At 44.0% G+C, this 25538-nt stretch overlaps 1 protein-coding gene across 17 annotated transcripts in view; it reads left to right on the top strand.

Annotated features, from left to right (window-relative positions):
- Window positions 1-25538, top strand: part of ZMIZ1 (zinc finger MIZ-type containing 1) — a 621029-nt gene that overhangs the window by 237535 nt on the left and 357956 nt on the right. For all 17 annotated transcript variants that reach the window (XM_061634913.1, XM_061634912.1, XM_061634907.1 and 14 more), the window contains one exon: window positions 7521-7602. The gene's annotated coding sequence lies outside the window, so the exon portion shown is untranslated. The remainder of the gene's footprint in view (window positions 1-7520; window positions 7603-25538) is intronic.

Raw genomic sequence — 25538 nt, forward strand, 5'->3', positions numbered from 1 at the left:
TGTCCTGTCCATCATTAAGATTGTATTGTGGCATAGAAGCTGGGGTGGTGGGGGCAGGGGGAGAGACTTGGAGTGAGAGTATTTTTTAAGCTGCGATTGCCAGGTTACAACCCTGGGATTCAGTCTGTACTTTTAAATAACTGCTGATAAAACATGAGATAAAACATGTGTGACTTCTCCAGTCCATTCTGCCCTGGGTTCCCCCCTCTCTCCCCTCATATGCCTTTTTCCGCAGGTGTGCCACAAAACAAGGAAGGCAATAGGAAGGGGGATGGTGAAAGGAACAGGGAGAGGAGAGGGAGAAGCTGCAGCTGTTTCATTGGTAGTTTTAAAGGATCTGGGTACGTTTTTAGGTTGCAAACTGGCAACCCTGCTAGAAACCATGATCTACGTGTCTAGAAATATATCCTTATAAGCCTCTAGGTATTCAGGACAGATTTTTGAAAGGTCTCTGAAGTTCCTCTTCTCTGGAACACCACCTGTTCTCTTAGTGCCAAGGCTAACTTGTGCTAACAGGCCCTTATTTAAGGGCTTGCCTGGTTGCTTCTCTCTCTCAGTAAGCACCCAAGAACCATATCCTAGTGGGGAGGGGGTATCGAATGGCATGCAGGTTGCTGAATGAATTAGCCATATCTCATACAGCCTTTACATGAGGCTGTCTTAGAAGAGAGTCATTTTTGCTGTTCCTTCAACCTATGCCCCAGATCCTTGACACTTTTGCTCTTGGGTATGCTGTCCCTAGGATGAATTCTACCCCTTGTCTCTTGTTTTATGGGTGTTTAGCTTGTTTCTTCTTCTTCTGAGTACTTGGACTGCAGAAAGCATTAGTTTTGTATCTGCATATTCTGTTTCTGAGTGTACTTGTCGGTAGTTACCCTGCAAGAGCCAGGCACAACATTGTGTCCCTACAGAGTCCCTCCTGCAATTGGAGTGAGGATGATTAGCAGCACAATTGCTCCCCTTACCCATAGAAACCTGTCTGGAGGCACAGTGTGTAGAGAAGCTGCCTTCCTTTGGCCCACTTGCTGTGCACTTGCTGAAGATAGTTGATCAATTTTCCAAGTTGCAGGAAGTGGTATGCCATGCAAATGAGTGTTCCAGCAGCATTTCCTGCCCCCATAACCCAAGCAACAGTGCTCCTTTAAAACTATATTAGATGTGAGGGGCAGCTGATGTGTCTTGAACTGCTGCTGCCTGAGGTAAGAAGAAAACTAGCTTAGGAGCATGGTGGCCATGCTTCTCCTAGGCACTTTCATGAGATGAAGCAGTATTTTTTTTATTTAAGGTGTTTGTATCTCACCCTTAAAAAAAAACAAATAGTGGGCAGAAACAAGAATCAATGCATGTAATAAAACAAAAAGGAACAATAAAATCAGAAGAAACTATAGTGCTACTATTGGAGAGAAAAGAATGTGTGCAGAAAAGACTGAGGCTGGGAAAGTGTCTCTCTTTGCTCCGTCCCCTCACCAATATATTTCGGAATAAAATCTAAGAATTTTCAAATTGTTAGTTTCAAATCTTTCAACAACTACAAAACGTCTTGCTTTCTGGGACACGGTGCTGCTTCTCCTGTATTCATATCTTTCCATAGTCCGTCCTTAGCTTGAAACATTTCCTTTGCTCCTTTCCACTCACTAGCTTTTAACTAGTCCCTTTTCTCCACATCTGTCTTCCTGCAAACTTCTGGTTTGTTTTGTGCTTTAAAGCTACCTTATAATCAATTGTTAAAAATACATACTTTAAAAAAAAAAAGTTCAGTTTATATATATTAGTATGAATTGCCCCTGGTGCTTCTCTGTGCACTCTTCATGATTTCCAGTTGATTGTGATCTCTTTGCAACAAAATTACTCCCAGAACTTTGCTTTACCGTGGTGTTCCTGTTAGTTGTCATTTTTATTGTATTAGGACAGTCTTAACTACTCTCTTGCAGAAAAGCTATATGTAGCTCAGGAATTTGTACTTTCCAGGATGCAGAAGCTACCACAGTTCCCTTTGTTTTGCTGGACACCCAGACTAGTACAGTAAATACATGTCAAAAGCTGCCTTTGCCTTATGTTAACTGAGAGCCTGATTCCCTGATCAAGGAACAACACGCCCTCCACTGTATTGCAACACAAAAATCTTGCCTATAACAAATACTCAGGATCTCCTACAAATAAAGAATACAACATAGAAATTTGATTTGCCTTCACTGGCTGTAACTGTGCTCCCTCTGCTGGATTAGGAAGCACACACTATCCCCTAAACCCCCAAAGACTGCAAAAGTGCTGAATCTATATAAAGGAAAGATGCTGTTGACATATGAACAATATTGTTGCACACCTTTGTAGAGCTTTAAGATGTGTGGTTCACATGGAAGGGGAAGCAAGCAAAAGGATTTGCTTTACTGACAGTGAATGTCTCAGGCACTTTATGCAGACAGCTTCAAATCAACTTTTATTTTTAGGGTTGTTGCAGTTACAGTATTCAGCAGTAATGGTAGGTAAGGAAGGGAATACATATATATATATATATATATAGGGTATGTGATCATTGCTCATTGACTTTAATGCTGCAGTGGAGTGCATACTTACTTCCAAGTAAGCCTTCTTGAACACAGGCGTTCTTCTAAATAAAAATGCAGTGTTACACTGTAAATGACTGATAAGGCAATGTTGTAAATGAGAGGGACAGATAATCAAGTAGTAAAGAGGGGTTACATAAAATAAGATTCCCCCCCCCTTCAATTAAGTGCTTTTGGTCATGAAGTACCATTGATGGGGCTCCATGATTGTGTGACTATACTATAACAGACTCTTTGCTTTCTCCAACTCTTATTAAGATATAAGAGAGGCTTCAGTGTTAAGACTATATTTCTATATTCATGAAGCTTATGATTCAACCCCTGCCATTGTCAGTTAAATTACGTATACATATAAACTGGCATAGATGCATCTCTTGTACCCTGAGAGTTACTGCCCATCAATTTAATACTAAGTGGATTGGCGTTTGGGAGACTTATCACCAGAGCAGAAGGTTATCAAATTATTTTATTTATTTAGAAAATGCTTGCATACAATAAACAAAAACAAATTATGTATTTTATAATACATTATAAGTAATGTATATTAAAAATGATCCATAAAACGCAGATAAGATCAGCAAATATTAAACAAGTGTATACAACTAAAGTATGTATCTGGATTGGCTTGCTGAAACAGTGAGAGTGCCTGCCTAATATTAATAGGCAGGGATTTCCAAAGAATAGGTGCTGCTTCACTGAAATCTTGACTTCTAGCAAATAATGCATAATGCTCTTTATATGGCACTTGTAAAATTGCAAACCCACAAATTGGCTAGATCTTTGCAGTAGGTTGATCCCGTTCTGTGATTGGGGCGGGATAGGTGGGTGTGTTACCCAGAATCACAGAGTTCAAAAAAGTCAGAAACACTGACCTAGGGTTGCCTAGGTTGTGAAAGGCCCTGGGGTCATATCCTGAACAAGGCCTATTGAAGGGGGATAGGGTGGCTATACCTCTGGAAAAATATCATAGCTCAGTAGATCAGAAGGCCTAAGATTAAAGTCCCTGACATTTCTAGTTAAAAAGGGATCTCAGGTTGCAAGATGGCAGTCTTCTGCCCTTTGGCATTAGACTATTTAAACTTTTAAAGATTCTAGCTTGACTTCATGATCATTTGAAAGTTCATAAATATATTTGTGGCATTCTCTTACTGTGGCTCTTCAGACCTAGAAAAGAGAGCAACAGCATGTAGAATACACATTGCCTGTAAACATCCAGTTGCCACCTTTATAGTATTTCATTAATGACTAAATGGCTTCACCTAGAAATCACTGTGATGTGCCAGGGTAATTTGTAAATATTGTCTTAGTCTTGATGGAAGAAAAATATGTTTTATTCGTAATCCAAAGATCGATCTCTGGTTATATTTATGTACAGGCCTAATGAACCCTTTTCTGACACGTTTGTATTGGTGAAAGCAGTTTTGCTCATTGGAAGATATTGTACATCAGCCTTTACTCCCCTGATGAAAGCCTAAATATACAAGGCTGAAACACATTGGGTTTGGATTACGAATAAAACATATTTTTCTGGCATCCTGGTTTCTCCCTCTCACATTTCCAGTTTTAGATGCTAGCCACTTTCTTTTCTTGTTAGTCTTGATGGGAAAACAACTGGAGGGCATCAGGTTGGGGAAGGCTGTTCTAAAAGAACAAGGAGCGTATTCACTATGGCATGGCTAGCCAATGTGCTTTCCAAATCTTTTGTGTACTACAACTCCCATCATCCCTGATGATTGGCCATGCTGGCTGGGACTGATGAGAGTTGGAGTCCAGCAAAATCTTGCAGGCATTGCATTGGCTCCCCCTGCACTTTGAGCAATTGTAGGATCACCTAAGCCCTGTTACACAGGCTGTATGCGGTGAAATGACCACAAAAATGGCACCAGTAACAGGCAAAAACAGGGAAGGAAGAAATGCCAAGTACTACATTTATTGTGAACCCCAATAAACATTAATTTGTAGCACCTGACATTTCTCCCCCTCTTTTTTGCCTGCTTCAGTGGAACTAGACACTCCCCCTCCTCAATCCATGTAAAAAATTCGACTTAGAATGAGAATACCAGCCCACACACATGATTGTTTCACCCACTGCAAAAAGGGGGCAGATGGGTCTCACTGATGTAGGCAGGCCCGGTGCTAGCACATGGCCAGGTGGGGCACTGGCCTGAGGGCTCAGGATCTCACACAGAGCCCCAGGAGGCTGTCCCGGGATAAGCGCAGGCTAACAGCAGAGGAGGGAGTCAGCAGGTGGTGGCGCAGGCAAGACCCGGCCAGCTCTACAGCAGTAGAGTCTGTCCTGCTCAGCTGTGCCACTGCTGGGGAAGCGAAGCACCAGGACGGTTGCTAAGGAGCTGCCTACGCCTGTCCTGAGTTTCAGGCCTGGAGGAGGGGTGGAGCTTACTGGCCTGTAGTAGCAGAAGCAAGGCAACGTTGAGGGGAGGAAGGGGCTGAAAAAGAACCTAACTGTGTCTATTCTAATTGCTCAGAAGTAAGCCCTGTTGAATTGAGAAGGGTTTCCTCCCAGGTAAAGGTACTTAGAATTGCAGCTTAAGAGTGGGCTGCGGAGCCTGGAAAGAAAGTAAGAAGTCTCCCTGGTTTTCTTAGGCTGCAATCCAATAATGTCTACTGAGAAATAAGCTCCACTGGGTTCAATGGGACTTACTCCCAGGTAAATGCATTGGATTGGAGCCTTAAATACATAATAATTATTGCCTCCCCAGCCCCTCATCCCTTTGCCCCACTGATCAGAGAGAGAGAGAGAGAGAGAGAGCGCTTCCCTCTCCTTTTACAGACAAACTTCCATGGTTCAGGTCTGTCCTGGGGCTTTTGTATATGAATTCCCTCTCTTTCCCCCCCCCACCTCCTCACCACCCCAGTCGTAGCTGGGGAGCTCCTATTATTATTTTAATTGATATCTTGCTTTTTCTATAAGGAGCTCAAAGATGGTTCTTCCCCTCCCATTTTATCCTCTCAACACCCCTGTGAGGTAGGTTAGACTGAGAGACAATTTATTATTATTTATTTATTTATTTATTACATTTATACCCTGACTTTCTTTTCATTATAACAACCCAAGGCGGCTTACATATGGCTCCCAGGCAGTCTCCCATCCAGGAACTGACCAGCAGAGTTCTAGCCTCATGTGCCTTCGGACCATAGTCTGGGACCAACGGACCAGTTACTGGCCCAAGGCCACCCAGTGAGCTTCATGGTTGAGCAGGGATTTGACACTAGGTCTGGCAGGAGGTCCTAGTTATCATGTGTCTCTTTTACTTGGAAACTTGGACATTTAAGATATTTGGTGGTAACATGGTCTCTTCAGAGACTAATAGTTTGTTCCCAGAAGGCTCTTTTTTTCAGTCCTTCATACAAAGTGCTATATTAGTAATACTAATAGCATTAAATCTCTACCAGTGCTGTGTGTTTATTCTGCACTAGAAATCAAAGGTGATTCCTCTTATTAGACGTTTTTATGAGGTTTTCTGATAGACTGAGGCATGCTGGAGTATTGTGCTGCATCCACATTTATATGGGTCTACAGTATCTGCATGTAAGCCCTATGATCCGGAGATATCCTTTAATGTCATTTTTGTACACTTTACACACTTGTTAACATGTAGGTGAATTGTAGCTGCATTCTTGTGAATGCCTTTTTTTTTAGAAATGGAATTTTAACTTTTAAAAAGTAGTATTTGCTTAGAAGGGCAGCCTTTAATGTACCGTTCTGTCCTTGGCTTGCCCTGGTGCTCTGCTATAACAGTGCCACGTGGCAAGAAGGAGTTCTAAGATGAATTCCAGAATGCCTCCTAATATCTCAGCACAATTGAGTAAGCTGTGAGTGACGGGAAAGGGCCACTGCCGCATCTGCCTTGCATGCAGCAGGTCCCTCAGGTGCAGTCTCCAATGGCATCTCCAGGGAGGAGAGATCCCGTCAGGGACTGAACCGGAGAGACCTTCTGGGAGAGACTCTGGAGAGCTGTTGCAAGTCAGTGTAGACAGTCCTGGGCTAGACGGACCAATGATCTGACTCAGTATAAGGCAGCTTCCTATGTGAGTAGAAAATCCTGGTGGAGAACTGAAATGTTATTTGAAGTGCTTTTTTCAAATATCTTTGCAAATGACAGGAAAGGATGGATTCAACCCCCCCCCCACTTTTTTGTCTGTGAAAACATTAGAGAAGCCAACCGAAACAGCAAAAAATGAGAATTATTTCTCAGTACAATTTGTGGAAGATCCCAGGCTCTGACACTATTCATATAATCTGCCTATCATTAACATGGTAAACAGAATAAATTCTTAAGAGCTGAGGCCTACAAAATAGGCAAATTTACCCCAACAAATTAAAATAAAGCAAAAGTTTGTATTTTCATTTTATAAGAGGGAGTTGCAATATTGGCGAAGCTTTATTTTCTTTGAAAGGAGTAGGGCCAGAAGGGAGGAGGAATGTAGCTTGAGGGGGAAAGGGAGGGGACAAAGGCCCACTGATACCCTGTGCCCGAGGGCCCCTAGCAACCTGCAGCTGGCCCTGGGTGTAGATATTCACATATGTAGGTTCCTGTTCACATGAAGATGCTACATGTGTTGGGGTTGGGCATGAGAGCTGAAGGCTTGCTTTCTCTCTCTGCCAAAAATATAGCCAATGCACAGGGGAGATTTATGAACCAACCATTTGATAGCAGTTTGTAGGGGATGTGCTGGCTGCAAGGGAGTGGTCTTTAAGTACCCCCAACTTGACATGAGTGCCATAACCTGCTACTCAGGAGCAGGGGATGAAGGAAAACCAGGAGAACTGTTGTGGTACTAGGCAAGCCATCCTAGTGCCAGTGAGGGAAGGTGGATGTGTGAAAGATGAACAACAGCAACAGCTATCAAGCTTTTGGTATGTGAGATTATATATCCTGCAATTGAATTGTGAGCATGAAGACTCTTGGTAATAATTTGCCTTTTTTATTGTAGGAAAATAGATCTTGTTATGTGAAGCTTCAAAGGGCCTAGTCATTAGCTGCTACGGGATAGGAAGTGCTTGTGGAACACTCAGGTAAGATATTTATCTTTTGTCCAGTTGGGTGTATACACATTATTTACTAATTCTGTTCCATTGCAAGGACTTAAGAGTGACCAGCAGTATTTTGCACACTATAGAGCTGGCCCTGCTTTCAGCAGGGTGAAGCAACCTGCTTTAAGAGACACCATGAAGGAGGCGGGGAGGATAAATGGTAGAAATTGGTGTATGAAGGTTCAGCAAGACTTTTTAGAGTGTTGGTCCTAGCTCAGAGGGTTTGATGTGCTATTTGAATTCTATTTTAAGCAGCAAAATGTCTTGGGCTGACACTGTGTGTGTGTGTGTGCACGTATGCCGCACATGCACACACTAGTTCATGCGTGGGGAACCTCTGGTCCGGAAGCCAAATACAGTCCTCCAGTCCTCTGTATTTGACCCTTAGAACTCTCCCGAGGCCAGGCTCCCTGTCCCCAGACAACACCCCTCATTGGCCTTGCTTCATAACCCAAATGTTTTTGCCATGGTGGAATGTGTCCTTGAACTCTGATAATGTCTCTTGCTTGTCTGGATGAAGGATAGAGAAGGGTCTGTGAATAAGTGTTAAAACTAACCTACTATACAAAAGCAAATAAATTGTGGCCCAGAAGGGAATGCAGCCCTTGGGACAAAAATGGTCAATCACTCCTGTACTTATTAAAGGACTGTCAGTATGATTCATTTCAGATGTAATCAGATGCATGAGCTATGAATAGCCTTGTGCTCACATTTTCCCTCTTTCCAATGTGAAGGATGAAGATAAGAAGTTTTTGTTTGTGGCTTGCTATGAACCACAGTTTCTGTTATTCAGACAAAATTGGAAACTGTGGTTTGTTGAAAATCATGAATACAAGCATCTCATCTCTGCTCTTTGCGTGCATAAGAGGGGGAAGGGGATGAGGGAGTGAACATGCCTAAGGCTCAGTGAAGCTCATAAACACAATGAGAAACCATGCTTTGTTGTTGCATATGAGACAGGTCTATGCCAGGCTAAGGGGGGTGTCAAACATTCTTGAGGTCCTGCCTATGTTCTCTTCATGGGTTTCTTTCCCATAAGACTGCCTGCTCATTTTTTTTTGCCAATGTGAACATCTGATCTATTCTAATATGACAGTAGTCTTAGCCAACCAGATGTGTCTCGATGCTGCTTGCTGTCTCTACAGTTTCTCTCGTGTTACAGGAGGCCTCTGGTGTTACAGGAGGCAACTCTTTGGATCTACATGTAACCCATGTAAAATTAAACAACAAAACTATTGTTATAGTAAAACATGAAAAGGAATATTTGTCCCAGTATTGTTTGCTCTGACCAGCAGCAGGTCTCAGGATCTTGGGCAGCGGTCTGTTGCAGAACCTGCTACCTGATCCTTTAAAATGGAAGTGCAAAGGATTGAACCTGGTACCTTCAGCATGCAAGCTATGTGCTCTACCACTGAGCTGTTGCTTCTCCCCCATGCATGCAAATTGGTTGATCAGCTTCAGAGTTTTATGAGAGACAGGCAGTGCTTGTTGCTGGAGATAAGAGAAGATATGGATCTGTTGCAATCTGTGAGTGGTTTCCGATTGTCCAGACAAAGCTTTGTGGTCTGTTATTTGTTTATTGCTGGTCTAGCTTTTACCTGCTGTTCTAGGCATTGAGTAAACGTTAAGAAATAAAGATTCGTTATTCAAAACTGTTGATTTCTAAAATGAAAGGCTGTAGGCTCAGACTATAGTAGATGTATTTATTAATAATCATCATATTGGTTGGGCCAGAAAATCACACTCAGTCCTTATAAAACCCCAGTTTATGACATTTTTCATATGAAAGTAGCTCCTTTCAGTGTGCGTTATGATGTGCTTTGCAGTTCTTTGCTCACTAATGTATCACCTTAATAGTCAGAGAGGTAGATTAGGCTGAGCCAGGAATACCCAGTTTATGTATTCATGGAACGAATTCTGTTCTCCAGAGGGAAAGAGGGTTGGGTGGCAGGGGTAGGTATATTTTGCCAGCCCCACTGTGTGGTCTTTTTATTAATAAAATCAATGCTATCTATGTGGAGCACAAATAGACTGAGGTACAGGTCATCATTTGGGAGCTGGTGCAGTTAATGAACTAATATATTTAATTAAAGATGCTGATGAGAGGGAGATTGGCAGTCATTCTTCACCTTTCTAGAACCCTCACAGGATAGCAATATGGTAGCCGTCAAATGGAATATACTCAGCATCCTATTGCTTCACAAAGTAGCTGTTGTCCAAAATTCAGAGATTTTTGTGTCTCCTCTCTCTCTTACTAAATCAGTTACCCAACATGCTGCATGCCTTGAGCTATTAAAATTTTTTTCTGAATAATTTACTTTGAAATGTATTAACAATATATCTCTTATATTTGCATCTCTTTGGCTTGGCCAGATGCATTTCCATTCAGAAAACTGTCATTCTTTTGTCTGAATGAACCCTACTCCATAATCTGTAATATGGGGGTAATATAGACTAAGGCACAAGACTGAGTATGAGTTCAAAAATGTGAATTGCTACTGAAATATATATAAAACAGAATTTAACTTTAATCATCCCAAAAATATAAACATATATAAAACATATGAATGAAATTTTAAAAATGCAGTCATTATGAACACAGCAATGTCAGGTGATGTCTAAACATCAAGCTCATGCGGGCAACAAAAATAACAATCATACTAAAAACCCGACATGTTTCAACCCTCAAGGGCTCTTCTTCAGTGATCAATGAATATACAAAGCACAATGTTGTCACCAGAAATAATTCATTTGATTGGTCTGTATAGATACTGTAGGCATCTTATCCATAGGATTGTTATGCAACTATAGGAAGCCCGGAGATGTATAGGTTAATATAGAAGATGGTATTTTTCTAGTGCCCAATCTCAGAGCTTGGAAGTAATTTGTTGCAATTAACGAATTACTTGTAATTCAGTACTTTTTTGAGGAACGAGTGGGTAATTCCTTTACATTTTGATTGTAATAGAACTAGGAGTAATTTTATTACTTTTGTGGAGTAATTGTAATGTTTCTGGCATTACTTTTTTTGGGGGGGAAGCAGGGTAAGTCTTCTGCTCCTCTGATTTGTGGATGAAAATCATGTGCCTCAAACTGGGTTTCTGTGCAGTGTCGCTCTTTCCTCATGCTCTGTGGATGGGTAGGAGGCAACGAGGGAGGAGACGGAGAGTGAGATGGGGTGGAGTGGAGAAAACAATTGTTCAAAAAAATGGATGGCTGTGGTGAAGAATGGAGTGGAGGGGCAAAGGAGCTGTAGGGTAAGAACATGGATAAAGGAGGAGAAGGAGGCAGCAGCAGAATGGATATAAAGAACTGTGGAGGTGAAAAATGATGATGATGGTGTGTGTGTGTGTGTGTGTGTGTGTGTGTGTGTGTGTGAGAGAGAGAGAGAGAGAGAGAGAGAGAGAGAATACTGTGTTTGCACTTGGCACTCAAAGTGACCTCCACCACCCTCTCTGGCTACTATGCTGCATTTGTAGTATTTTAACTTTTTTGCATCTCAGGGGAAAATGTTTGCTTGGGTGAGTGTCCCTTAGTTGGTGGCAGGGCAGGGTCTGGGAGGTGGTTAAGTGAGAGAGATTATGTTTGCTGGCTGAGCGGGGGGGTTGCACTTGGTTTGACATGCAAATATATGAGTAGTGGCCTCTGCCTCGTTCCCCACCTCCCCTACCAGCGGAGAGACCACCATTGCTATCTTATGGATAAAAAGAATTATTCTGCTACCTCTGTATGTGTGTGCTTATTTTTAGCATTGTTTTAGGCTACTTAGATGTGCAGCAGCCAAGGCCAGCACCTTGTAGGCGTTTTTTTTAAAAAGTACAGTAACTTAAATGTAATTGTAGTGATTACTTTTGAGAAAAAGCAAAATAATCAATTACTTTCAGACCGATTGTAATTGCAACGGTAATTACTACTTTTGGGCCATGTAATTGTAACTGTAATTTATTACTTTTTAAAAGTAATCTTCCAAGCTCTGCCCAATTGTATATGTTTCTGTGGCTTTCTTCAGGCTTCTCTACTCTGTCCCCCAAATCCTACTACCCTAAGCATCTCTATCAACCAAGTCTTTCTAATTGGCCACAGGCTGCCACTATGCTTTCTTCCTTTGACAGCAAATATCAGCAAATAATGAATCCTGTGTTTTGCTCAATGCATTGTATTCAGCCTATGCTCTCTAAGATCAGTGCTGCTAATTTACAGGGAAGGATGGAGGAGACTGGTGCTGAGGCATGGTGTATCAACTATTGGTGAGTCAGTTTGCCCTGCTAGGAGCAGTTTCATTCCTAATCCTGAAGATAGACTTTGTGGAGACTAGTAGTGGTGTCACAGGCCACATTTGCAATCCCAGTGGGCCTGTTAATATACCCTGGTCTTATGACTGACAGCACTACTCTAGATGCTCAACTCCATCATGTACCAGATGCCACATGGATACACTTGGGCCTGCTTAGATTTCCTTCAGTGCCCTAAGTGGTTAACTAACTGCACACCTTTCTGCCCAGGGAAAGTCCTCTAGTTTGCTGTCTCCCGAGTTCTTGTTTTGATAGAATGGCCTGGTTTTTTTTTTTAAAATGGCTTGTTTTGATTTTCTCTCATGCAAGATTGCACTGCATGCCAGCAGTCATATAGCTCCTCACCACTTTAAGTACATAGATAACAGTATGAGAGCCAATGTGGTATAGTGGCTAAATGAAGTTAGATTTGGGGAACCTGAGTTCAGATCCTCACTCAGCCCCAAAGCTGAGTGAGCGGCCTTGAGACAATCACACTCCTTTATTCTACCCTACCTCACAGGGTTGTTGTGAGGAAAAGAGGGGGACAATGTATGTCATCTTTGGCTCTGTATCTCCTTTTTAAATGTAATGCATCAGTTAGAATTGGGGTGTAGTAAGGATGGAGCAATGCAGCTGCTCACTATCATATTTAATAGCCATTGATGGATATATCCTATTCAGTCCTTACACAAAGCCATCTGAAGCAGTAGCCATCACTACATCTTGTGGGAGTGAGTTATTTAAGTTAATCATGTGTTGTAACCTTCTTCTGTGGCCTTGGGCCAGTTGCAAATGCCTGGCACGCTTGTCACGCTAAGCCAAATTTAGCTTAGTGTGAACATGTAAGTATATGGGCTTAGCATGTTGTCTGAACCTAGGCTTGTGGTTTAGCTGTCTCCGGACTAACCATGAGCTGTAACAAATGTTTCTCCTACAGTTTCTGATTGATGGTTTGTTCAGGAGAACAAAACCATAAGCCCAGGTTCGGACAATGTGCTAAGCCAAACCATGGCTTAGCTGAGTGCGGTGCAGCAGCAAAATGACTGGAGAAGAGCAAAGTGGCTGCCATATCCTCCCCTGGAACGCACATGCTTGCATGTTCATGCTAAGCCATGAATTTAAAGCAATTTATTTAATTTATTTTTATGTTCATATCCTGCTTTTCCCCCATGGTTGTCTCCTTCCCCATTGTATCACTCTATCTGAAGATAAAGCATTTATATTTATTCCAGAAACTAAAACAAAGTGACATCGGGCAGCATTTCTTTGTGGGTTGAAGAAATGTGTTTTTAAACAGTCTTGAGCTGGAGACAGGCAATTCCCCCCACCCCACGAAAGTTGAAGGTGGTTTGGAAGGGGGATCACAACTGATTGTGTGTGTACACACTCCACACTTTCTTCTCTTGTAAACAGGTTTGGCTAGCTTTCATGTTGCTTCATATATGTGCAAAAAAAGTTTAATCAAAGGTAAGACAGCCCTCTCAAGTCCCATGTCTGTCTCCAGCCTTGGCAAACTAAGCATGCCAGCCAAACCTCCTGCATATTTTCCCTATGAGTCCAGCCATCACAGCGGGTGTTAGCTCCACCTATCGTGCGAAGGCAAGAATGTCTTTGAAGTCAAGACTAGGGGCGTCAGGCCCCTCCCACTCTCCAGTTCATTCTTGCCTTCGTACGAACAAGATTGGAAAACTTATCATTGAGATCCTATCGCGTAGCATTTAGCTAAGTTGTTTTTTTATTTGTTTATTTGTTTTGACTGGGTGCGAACCCAGCGTCGCTTGTGTGTCTTCCCAGTCCTTCTTTCCCTACTTTCACTTACCTCTGTTGCTTGTTAGAGGTTTTTTCCCTCAAAGACCGCGGCTGCGGTTCTCCCTGATTTGGCTTTAACATTTTATTTTCGTTCTCTCTCCTGCTTGTCTGGCGACCCCCACAGAGACCGCGGCTGCGGTGTTCTGTGTTTTTTGGCCGTTTTGAGCTTCGGGAGATCGCAGCCTTTTCTCTCCCGTAGCGGTTCTGCTTTTACTCAAGTCGCGCTCTGTGGAGCCCTTGAAGAGACCGCGGCTGCCGTTCTCTCCGAGGCGGGAGCCTGCGGCTGCGGCTCCCTCCAACCTTTTTTAACCTACCAGGGTTCTGCCTCACAGGCTTTTCTCGGCACGTTAGTTTTGCCGCGACTAGCCCTGTTCCCGGCGCCGGCAGCGGCTTGCCTCCTGCTGCCTTATCCCTCACAGGCTTCTATCTGCACTTTCTTTTGGGGGGTTTTCTGGAGCCGCTAGTGCGGTTATCGGCCCCGTGGCTTCCCCTGCTAGTCTGTGCTGGACAGCCCTTCCACCCACTTTGTCCCCAGACGGCCGCCATTGCTCCTTCTCTCTCCGCCTTTTTTTGATCGTTTTTTCCCGCCCTTTTTTCCGGGCGCCATTTTTTGAATTCAAAATTCCCGCCTTTTTTGTTACCCTTTATTAACCATCGGATACCTTCCCTGCAGGCTATCTATCCGTATGTGTGTTATATACGTGCTGCAAACAGACTTACACAGGGCTGACTTGCACACAAATTTACTGTGGCTCTAATCCTAGTGGCTGGATTATATTATCAAGGCTGGAGCTCCAATCCTAGTGGCTGGATTGTATTATCAAGGCTGAAGCTTTAATCCTAGTGGCTGGATTGTATTATCAAGGCTGGAGCTTTAATCCTAGTGGCTGAATGGTATTATCAAGGCTGGAGCTTTAATCCTAGTGGCTGACTTGTACTAAATCTGATTTATATTGGTATATCCTGCCCCCTCTGGGGCCGTGTACCACGCCTGAAACCCAGCCTACAGCACTAATCTGAGTGTGCTAAGTCTAAATACAGCCTATAACATATTAACGCTAATACCTTAGTGCATCCTGCCCCCTCTGTGGCAGTGCACTCCGCCATCTGCCAGTGTATTCTACCCCCTCTGTGGTCGTACGCTGAGCCAGTTCGGGTCTTTACATCCTGCCCCCTCCGTGGCAGTGTATTGTACCCAAGTTAATATAAGATGGCAGAACAGCCAGGCATGCCGCAATCAACCCATATGGTGCCAGATCAGCCAGGCATGCCACAAACAGCCAAGCCACAACATTCTAACACGACTAAGACCAGACACGCCAAAGCCCTGGCTAAGACAAAACATCTTTCCAGCCATAGCAAACCAAAGTGCCCACGTTACGTCTCTGTGCCAACCACCACCACAGCACCTCAGGCATACATAAGCGATATTCTCCATTCCCCTGCTGCTTCCTCTGACGAGGAAGAATTTGTTGGCTTTCCTGCTCAGTATTCGACAAATGAACCTTCCTCCGATTTACCGCCCCAAACATCTGTTCCAATAGCTCCTCAGGCACATACATCTGCCACATCCGGGCTGCAGCTGTCTCCTGATTTCCTCTCCCAACTTCAAGCCATGCTGGCATTTTTTACCCAAATGCAGTCACTACCACAAGTTCCTGCCATACCTCAACTCAACATGGAACATCGTGTGTGTCATGAAACTCACCCTTCCTGTTCACCTAACCCCTTTGATGTAGCCAGAGGCAGATGTATTGACGAAGCCTCGTATGCGGAGGAGTCAACCTTCAATGACCACGTTGAAGGAGATGACTGGAGCGACTATTCAGATCATGAGGAGGATACATCATATCGCTTGTTTAATGCCTCAGACTATCAGCCCCTGGCACGCAGGGTAGTTAATACTCTTGGTCTCCAGACAGCGCCTTCAACTTCGTCCGCCCCAGCTATCAAAGGGGCCAAGGTCCTCAAATCCCCTGCACCTACTGAACACTACATCCCGGTGCCGGACCCAATTGCCAAATTAGCCTCTGAAGAATGGGCCCATCCACTCAAAGCTCGACGCTTCAAGAACCTGGCTGACAGACTTTACGCCCTAGCCCCAGACTTTGCCACCAAGTTAGATGTCCCTGGCATAGATGAACCAATCGCTTGCCTCGTTTCACGATCTCTTTTGCCCAGGGAAGGGGAATCCCACCTAAAAGACACTACTGAGCGACGAATAGACTTCGCCCTCCGCAAGAATCACGAGGCCACTGCCCTAGCCATGCGTGCCTCCGCTTCAGCCTCCATCTTCTCCAGAGCATCTATGATGTGGCTGGATGACCTTCTAGAGGACGCTAACCCTGATCCTGTCGCCCTCAGAAGAGCACTATTGAAATTGCGTAAGACAGCAGCTTTTGTGGCCGATGCCACTTTGGATGCCACTCAATTAGGGGCACGAGCCATAACGGCTCAAATAGTCACTCGTCGCACCCTCTGGCTTCGCCACTGGCAAGCTGATTCAGCGGCCAGATTGAATCTGTCCAGGGCTCCTTACTCCGGATCTCTACTCTTCGGCGAGGAAGCTCTAAAGGCAGTGCTGGTTGATCCAAAAGATGCCCACAAACCAGTTCTGGCCACAGTCAAGAACAGCGACCACAGGCCCTTCAGGCGATTTCCTTCCTTCTGTTCTAACCAGCCCTTTCGAGGAACGCGGCCAGGAGGACGAGGCCGCGACTTCAGATCGTATGATCCCAACGCATTCAGGGGCTCCTGGAACCGACGCTTCCAGGGCAGAGGTCAGTACCAAGGGCGCAGGGGCAACTCATCGTCCTCATATAAGGGAGGCCCTCGCCTACGCAAGTAGTCTTAACGCCCTCCCCATAGGTGGCAGATTACTTAATTTTGGAGATCGATGGCTGCGCCTTACTACGGTCTCCTGGATCAGGGACCTTTTCAGTTATGGCTATGCCATAGAGTTCTGGGCAACCCCATCAGACAGATTCCATCCGTCCCCTTGCCCAAGGGCACCAGCCAGGCACAACATCATGCAGACAGCTATCCACCACCTCTTGGACATAGCGGCGATAGAGCCAGTTCCCACAACTGAGAGGTCGGAAGGGGTGTACTCCCTCTTATTTGCTGTCCCAAAACGAGATTTATCATGGAGGGCGGTATTGGACCTCAAGTTTGTCAACCGTTTTGTAACATATCGCAGGTTCAAAATGGAATCACTCCATTCCATTACGGAGAGTCTGCATGAAGGAGACTTCCTGGCTTCTATCGACCTTAAGGAAGCGTATCTCCATGTGCCCATTTGTATAGCTCACAGGAAGTTTCTTCGGTTTGCTTTTGGCCACCAGCACTTTCAATATAGAGCGATGCCATTTGGCCTTTCCTCTGCTCCAAGAGTGTTTACCAAGGTGCTACTCATCCTAGTGGCTTACCTCCGGACCCAAGGGGTTCATATCTACCCATATCTGGATGATCTGTTAATACGGGCCAAGTCTGAGGAGCTGGCTCATCATCACTTAATGATCACCCTCAATGTTTTGCAGGCCTACGGCTGGCTTGTCAACTTCGACAAAAGCCATCTCCAACCAACCCAACGCCTACTACATCTAGGGGCAATGTTGGACACCCTGCAGGCAATGGTCTTCTTGGCTCCAGATCGCATCACTGCCATCACAAACATCGCAAGGTCCCTGATGCAACAAACATCCGCAGACGTCATGCTTCTTGCCAGAACGCTCGGGATGTTCATTTCTACCATCCACATTGTGCCATGGGCTCGAGCACACACTCGACACCTTCAATGGACTCTGTTGCCGTTTCAACAGGACATTGCCAGCACCAACCATCGCAAAGTTCATTTGAGCCCCGCACTGCGCCTCTCCTTCCGCTGGTGGACCAAGGTTCAACACCTCTCCAAGGGCACGTCGTTCAGAGAACCCCGCAGAACCGTTGTAACCACAGATGCCAGCCTCATCGGTTGGGGAGCCCACTGCAACTCCCAGTACGTTCAGGGGGTTTGGTCCACCGCGGAGCAAACTCAAAGCATCAACTGGCTGGAGCTAAAGGCTGTCCACTTAGCTCTATGTCATTTTCAGTCTCTGTTCCCTTTGGACCATGTGCTCATTCGAACAGACAACACGTGTGTAAAATCACATTTGAACAGACAAGGGGGCACCAGGTCTCGTCCCCTGCAGGACTTAGCCTCCCTCATTTTTGTCTGGGCAGAACAACATCTACAATCCCTGAAAGCAGAACATCTCAGAGGGATTTGGAATGTGACAGCAGACTGGCTCAGCAGACAACAGGTTTTTCTGGGGGAATGGAAACTTCATCCAGCCATTTTCCATCGTCTCCAATGTCGGTTTGGCGCCCTCTCAGTCGACCTGTTTGTTTCCAGTCGCAATTGCTAGCTTCCCAGGTACTTTGCCTGATACCTGGACTCAACAGCAGAAGCAGTGGATGCTCTGACAACACCGTGGCCAGACGGTCTATTGTACGCCTTTCCTCCCATACCATTGTTAGCCAAAACCTTGAGGAAGGCGCGAACCAAGAGGGCACAGCTGGTTCTGATAGCACCATTTTGGCCACGCCGACCGTGGTTTTCAGATCTTCTGGCAATGTCAATGATGGATCCTTGGACACTTCCAGTCAGGCCAGACCTTCTATCCCAGGGTCCAGTACTGCATCAGGACCCTACTTGGCTCAATCTAACAGCGTGGTGTTTGAACGGGGACATTTGAGGTCAGCTGGACTGTCTGACGCAGTGATTGATATTATTTTGGCCTCGAGAAGACCATCTACCACTTGTATTTATCAACATATCTGGGTGGCTTTCTCCAAGTGGTGTCAGTCCCACCACCATGATCCATCCCAAGCCACTGTGCATCAGGTGCTGCAATTTCTTCATAGCGGCTTTATGATGGGACTTCGACCCAACACTCTACGTCGACATGCGTCCACTCTCGTCCATTCTCTCAGTGTCCTTTCCTGGAGATCATATTTCCTCACATCCGTTCATCAAACGCTTTTTGAGGGGAGTCGCCCTACGCTGTCCACCTGTTGTCCATCGGTTCCCTTCATGGAGTTTGCCGAAGGTTCTGCAGGCTTTGCAACGCCCTCCGTTTGAACCTATCAGGTCTGTGCCCCTACATATGCTGTCCTTCAAGGTCTTGTTTCTGATCGCAATCACATCTGCCAGACGCGTTTCGGAGTTGGGCGCATTGTCTTCTGCTCGACACCTCTGCGTCTTCCATAAGGACTCTGTTGTGCTGAAGACTGATCCTTCCTTCCGTCCCAAGGTCGATTCAGTTTTTCATTGCAACCAGGACATTGTTTTACCTTCCTTTTGCCCGAATCCGACCCATCCGCTCGAGAAGGCTTGGCATTCGTTGGATGTTCGGAGGGCTCTCAAGACATACCTGTCTAGGGCCCAAGAGATTCGAAGAACGGAGTCTCTGTTTGTATCCTTTCATCCAAGGTCTATGGGGCATAAAGTATCCAATTCTACCTTATCTCGTTGGTTAAGGGCATGCATTACTTTAGCATATGAGTCCCTGAAGCTGTCAGTTCCAGCTAGTATAACGGCTCATTCTACCAGGTCAGCTGCCACTTCGGCTGCTTTTGCCACTAATGCTCCTGTTGCCGATATTTGTAGGGCTGCAGTCTGGTCTACCCCACACTCGTTTATAAGGCATTATAAAATTGATCGTTATGCCTCTGCTGACGCTTCTTTTGGCAGACGAGTGTTGCAACAGGTTCTTAATAAGGATTAACACGTGGGTGGTCCCTCCCTGTATGGGCTGCTGTGGTACATCCCGCTGTGGTACATCCCGCTGTGATGGCCGGACTCATAGGGAAAATGGACCATTGGTCTCACCTGAAGGGTGATTTTCCTATGAGTACGGACATCACGACCCTCCCAGTTGGAGGATGACTATATATTTTTTTAATGTGTTATATATTACTGTTACGCTATTGTATTTAAATTTAAGAGTGAAGTCAAGACTTCTAGTTCTGTTATACCGCTATGTTGCAGTCATGTTACTATGCATGGTACTATTGTGTTATTTTCCTGCTGCCAGGCCGGTTGGCCTTGTTCTTGTATCTTTAGATATTTCTCCTTAGATTCGCTGCAAATGAACTGGAGAGTGGGAGGGGCCTGATGCCCCTAGTCTTGACTTCAAAGACATTCTTGCCTTCGCACGATAGGTGGAGCTAACACCTGCTGTGATGTCCGTACTCATAGGAAAATCACCCTTCAGGTGAGACCAATGGTCCATTCGATCCTTCAACAGTTCATTTTTGGCGAGTGTCACCATAAGCATCATCCAGTAATCTGATTTGATAGCTGTCATCTTGAGAGCTGCAGTAATGCAAACAAAAGATGATCACTCAAACGAGGTTAGAGTGAAGAGCTGTTTCCCAAGTCTTGCTGTTGCCATGTGGAATCCCCAAGTCAAATTAGAGTGTGGCATTCGTTCTTTTAGCTCCTGGGATTTGTAGTTAAGATTCATACAAACTCTCTCATTTCAACTCAGAAACACATTCCTTAGAATACTCCCCCTCAACACCAACTGATGTCTGATTCACATAACTGAGAGGCTTATTTTCAAACTTTTGTCCTTTTCTTCTATCAATGCAGTTTGAATCATGGCATGGCAAACCAGTTGTGTGCATAAGGATCACTATGCGGCTGAATGCCTGTTTTTGTTTGTATCAGGAAGCAGCTGTGTTGCTTTTCAGCTTCACTGACTGTGGCCATTATAGATGATATTCTTAGACAGGGTGAATCTGGAACTTTTCCACATTTGGGAGATAATTTATGAGCTGGGTGAAGTAGCGTAGAACTTGAACTCTGGCCTACTTAGGCATGGCAAAATGGAGGCATTATTTGGCCCTCCCTGTACTACTTTAAAAATATTTTTCTTTTGTAGGTAACTCTTACCGTACAGGCGGGCCCCACTTATACGGCAGGTTCTGTTCCGCCGCCGAAAAGCGGAAACCGCCGAAAAGCGGAACCCATAGACAATAATGGTGCACGTCACGCGAAAATGACACGAAAATGGCGCGCGACGAGAAACAACGCCATAAAAGCGGAACAAGCACCTTAAAGCGGGGACTTTTTGCATTTGCGCAATGCCGCATTAGCAGAACGCTGAAAAGCGAAGCGCCATAAAGCGGGGTCTGCCTGTACAAAGAAAATGTATGTTTGGGTTCTTTGCTTGGCATTATATAGTTGATCCACATATTTCCAAATGAAAGAGAGGACACATTCACAAATAACAGACCAATACCAGAAAGTATGATTGAATAAACCTTGGGCATAGGTTTTGTCTCTTTCGTAAATGTTGTCTGGAAGAAATATGCAAACCATATATGTGAACATTGTGTAACCTGTGCATATTATACAGCCACAAGAGTGGCTGTATACTATAGCCAGCATGGATTTTTCACATTCTGCAGTGTTGAATTGAAAATACCCCCCATGCCATACTGCTGCTTCCCGAAAGCTCATTCCAAAACAAAATCTTACAGAATTTATAGTCCTGAACTCAGAAATGCTTGCTTAACAACCCTCTATAAATTTTCATGTCGATACACAAAACAGCCAGAGAGAATTCATATGGAGTATTGGAGAAAATGCTAGATTTGAAAGATTTTAGGATCCATACTAAAGGACAGTTGCCCAGTGATTTGTTTTTGTTTGTAGAGGTGGGGTTTGAGTGCTCTGCATATCTCATTCCCCATGTGAGCAGAAGCAGAAAAAAACTGGCGAATAAGGAGATGATTGCAGATTTGTGTAATTTATGCAGGACACAGGATTTTATGCTGAATTGTGTGTGTATGTCTATGTATGGATGCAGTATGAAGCATATCTCACCTGTTCTGAAATAGCTACACAGCTCCCAGTCCATTTCTGAACACAATCCATACTGCTGATTCCAACCTTTTAAAGTCCTAAACAGCTTGGGAACTAGGAATCTGTAGGATTGCCAACTTCCTCAAGAACCTCCCTAGACATTAAAGATTGTCATCTGAAGCAATCTTCTACTAGTCTCTTCCCTTTCACCAACAGAAGTAAAGTGGATGCAGTGACCAGAGAGACTTCTCAGCTGTGTATTCCATCTTTGGAATTTTCTCCCAAAGGAGGCTTGCCAGACACCATTTCAATCCTTTCTGGGTGCCAGATATACCCCTTTTAGGCTTCTGAATGAATGTTTTAATACTGGAATTCTATTGCTGCTCTGTTAACTGTTTTACTATATTTTATATATTGTTTGTTCAAACTATTGGTAAGCTTCTCTCAAAACTTCAGCTAAAGAGTGGCTAATATATTTCTTAAATAAAATAAATAGAAATAGGCATTGCTGCTTTGATAGATCTGATTGGAATCTACTTAGTAAAGCTATGGATGTGGATTTTGCACGTGATCAGTGCTGCCTGCATGAAATTTGTTGACTACACTGTCAGTTCATTTTATCTTTACTTTTGGATCAGTGGGCAGCACATTTGCTTGGCTGGTGTGAGACGGGGTTCTTGTGTTTTATCTGGAAGAAAAAAAGTGTTTCACCAAATGAAGTCCCTAAATAAGTTATGATCATGGGTTTATATAATTTATGTTCTTTTTGCCCAGGACAAAATACAAGAGGGGTGCTTAGGTAAGAGAGCAAGGAGAATGTGCTGTAATCAGCTGTCTTTGTATCTGCTGACAAATATAAAGAGAAATACTGTTGAATATATAGGACTGTCAGTGACAACTAAGATCTTCCATGACTTCAGAGGGTGTGTATGTGGTGGGGCAAGCAGACTTCACTTGCTGCAATTAAGTTTCTGGGGACAGGATGCTTATATCTCGCTGTGTACACATCCATTTGAGGACACATTGCTGGGCTGATTACCTGGCCGATTGCATGAGTACTGTACTTTGGGGTGGTGAATATTTGCATGTGTGCATGGGCATTTTTCAAAGTGCAACAGCTATTTTTTGGCAACTTAGTTAGCACTTTGCAGCACAAATATCTCATTTGATAAAGTCCTTATCAGCTTTCAAAAAAGAAAGTGAGCACTCCATAAAATACTTTACTCTTGGACTCTTATGAAACTTGCCAGGAGACCCTGAACTGCTAAATTGCTTACAAAACAGGTGTGGGGAACATTTGGCCCTCCAGATATTCCTGAGCAACAACATGTCATCCCTGGACATTGGCCAGGCTTGCAGCAACATTTGGAGGGCCAGTGGTTCCCCATACCTGCTATATAACTTTGTACAAGACCAGAGCTACTAATCATATGAATTGCTGCATATGAGCTGCTAAATCATAGAACCATAGAATAGTAGAATTGAAAGGGTCCTATAAGGCCATCAAATCCAGCCTCCTGCTCAGTCCAGGGATGCAGGTTAAAGCATTCCTGACAGATGGCTGTCCAGCTGCCTCTTGAATGCCTCCAGTGTTGGAAAGCCCACCACCTCCCTAGGTAATTTGTCCCACTGTCGTACTGTTCTAACAGGATTTTTTTCCTGATGTACAGCCAAAATATGGTTTCCTGTAACTTGAACCCATTATTCTATGTCTGGCACTCTGGGATGATCAAGAAGAGATCCTGGCTCTCTTCTGTGTGACAACCTTTCAAGTACTTGAAGAACTATCATACCTCCTCTCAGTCTTCTCTTCTCAAGGCTAAACATGCCCAGTTCTTTCACTCTTTCCTCATAGGGCTTTGTTTCCGGTCCCCTGATCTTCCTTGTTGCCCTCCTCTGAACCTGCTCCACTAAGATCTTGCAAGAAGACATTGCAAGAAGAGCCTGGTCAAGGTGGCATGTTTAGGATAGGACTAATGGTTTGGGGTTTTTGTTATGTCGTTGAGCTAGAATAATCTCAGGGTTATATATATTCTGTGCTATTTAAAAAATAATAATCACCATTCTGTATCAAGCCAAACCACATTCTGCGCTACAGTAGGTGGTTAATTCTTTGACCTGTATAAAATGCAGCTATCTGCTTAATTTGCATCATTTATTTACTTCTGCTAGTCATGAAAGAGGGCCAAGATGTTATGCAGATTACCTAAATCTTGTCCTCTGATCCCTAGCTTTGAAGATTTCACCAGACATTGCCCACACACTTGCAAATCTGTCTTGCTTTCCAAAGGGCTAACAGCTTGATTTTTTTTAAAATTAAAAGCTGATATTCTCACGTCGTTATGGTCTTATTGTGCATATACTAGAATTAGTGCTAAACCTCCAGAACATTGGCTGTCTGGATAGATTCAGATTTTTAGGATGCATTCTGTGTCATCAATATGGCGGGCTGCTGTCCATCTCTGTTCCCTCCCTCGCCCAACTTTTAATGTCTTATGCAGCACTGTAGAATACACACAGACCTGATTACAGTAGGGCCCCACTTATACGGCGGGTTAGGGACCAGGTCCCCGCTGTAAAGCGGAAATCACCATAAAGCGGAACCCATAGACTATAACGGGGCCGTTGCGCGAAAATGATGCCAAAACATCGCAAAAGAGCAAAAATCAGCTTTAAAATGGAAAACGAAAGCCGCCGCATTAGCGGAACGCTGGGAAGCGAAGCACCGGGAAGCGGGGCCCTACTGTATTCCACTTCTCTGTTAAGGAACTTTTTTGTCCCGGTTCACATAAGAATCCAGCAGTGTAAGGAAATACATCCTTTGCCTGAATTATCCTTTATCTTCAATATTAGTGAGAGCAGAGATGTTTTCACAGCTACTGGTGTCAGAGTAGAGATAGTTTTATTGCCACTGCAAACTGAAAGATTTCTTCAGATGCTTTCAGATAGGTGTTTGTGGAATTGGTGCTCCTCATGCCTGGACATTTTTGTAGAATTCACGCATTGTTCTTGGCATCAAAATGGCAGCCCATATCCCTCTCCCCCACTTTAATTTGCATTTATCCTTTTTGGAGAAAAACATATTTTATTTTATTTTAAAACCTGTTGGTAATGACCTGTTTGTGATATCTCAACAACCCACTTGCAAATTAATCTGCATGCTGGAAGCACTCTCCTTCTGTGGTATGGTGCAATTAGTTTTATAGAAGGGCACTTTGAGAGTGGAATGGAAGGTAATAAGCCTGTTCCTTTACCCACTTGCATCTCAAAGTGAACGTCTAGTAAATCCTACACCCAAAGCACTAGGGATGGACTTATCAGTCTGTTTCTGGCCTGTCATATTTCATATGTGTTCACTCATCAGTCAGTTCTGTCCCATTTCTGTGTCAATCTGTGTATTTAACATTCTCATTTAAATACACCTTTTGAAACATATTTTCTCTCCAAAATGTTTATTTTTAAAACACAGTTTGATGTTTTTGAGCAGAGAACTGTGTTGCAACATACAGGAAGTTCAAACCTGGTGAATACCATAATTCTAATTTTCACATTTGTCCAGGAGGTGCACATCAGGACAATTCATATCAGAATTTAGAAAGACTGCATTTCTCAAGCATCCCTACATAACACCCACTCACACTACATATTCTTCTTTCTTGGCTCTATGGATATACAGAAGGCTAGCTGATGCTCCTTAGAGCAGCCTTTCCCAATCTACCAGATGTTTGAACTACAATTCCCATCATGGCCATTGATCAGGGATGATGGGAGTTGTAGTCCAATAACATGTGGAACTCATCAGGTTAGGAAAGGCTGCTTTAGACTACTGGGTTTTAACCTGGGTCCTCTTGTTGCTTATAATTAGACTAGTAGTGAATAATTATGGTGTTAATTTTTCTGTCATCTTTAATCCTACCTTTTTCACATAATCACTCATTAATGTTGCCTGTATTAAGACCTATATTGTGCATATTAGTGCT

Source organism: Rhineura floridana, chromosome 7 (assembly GCF_030035675.1).
Source record: "Rhineura floridana isolate rRhiFlo1 chromosome 7, rRhiFlo1.hap2, whole genome shotgun sequence".
NCBI lineage: Eukaryota > Metazoa > Chordata > Lepidosauria > Squamata > Rhineuridae > Rhineura > Rhineura floridana.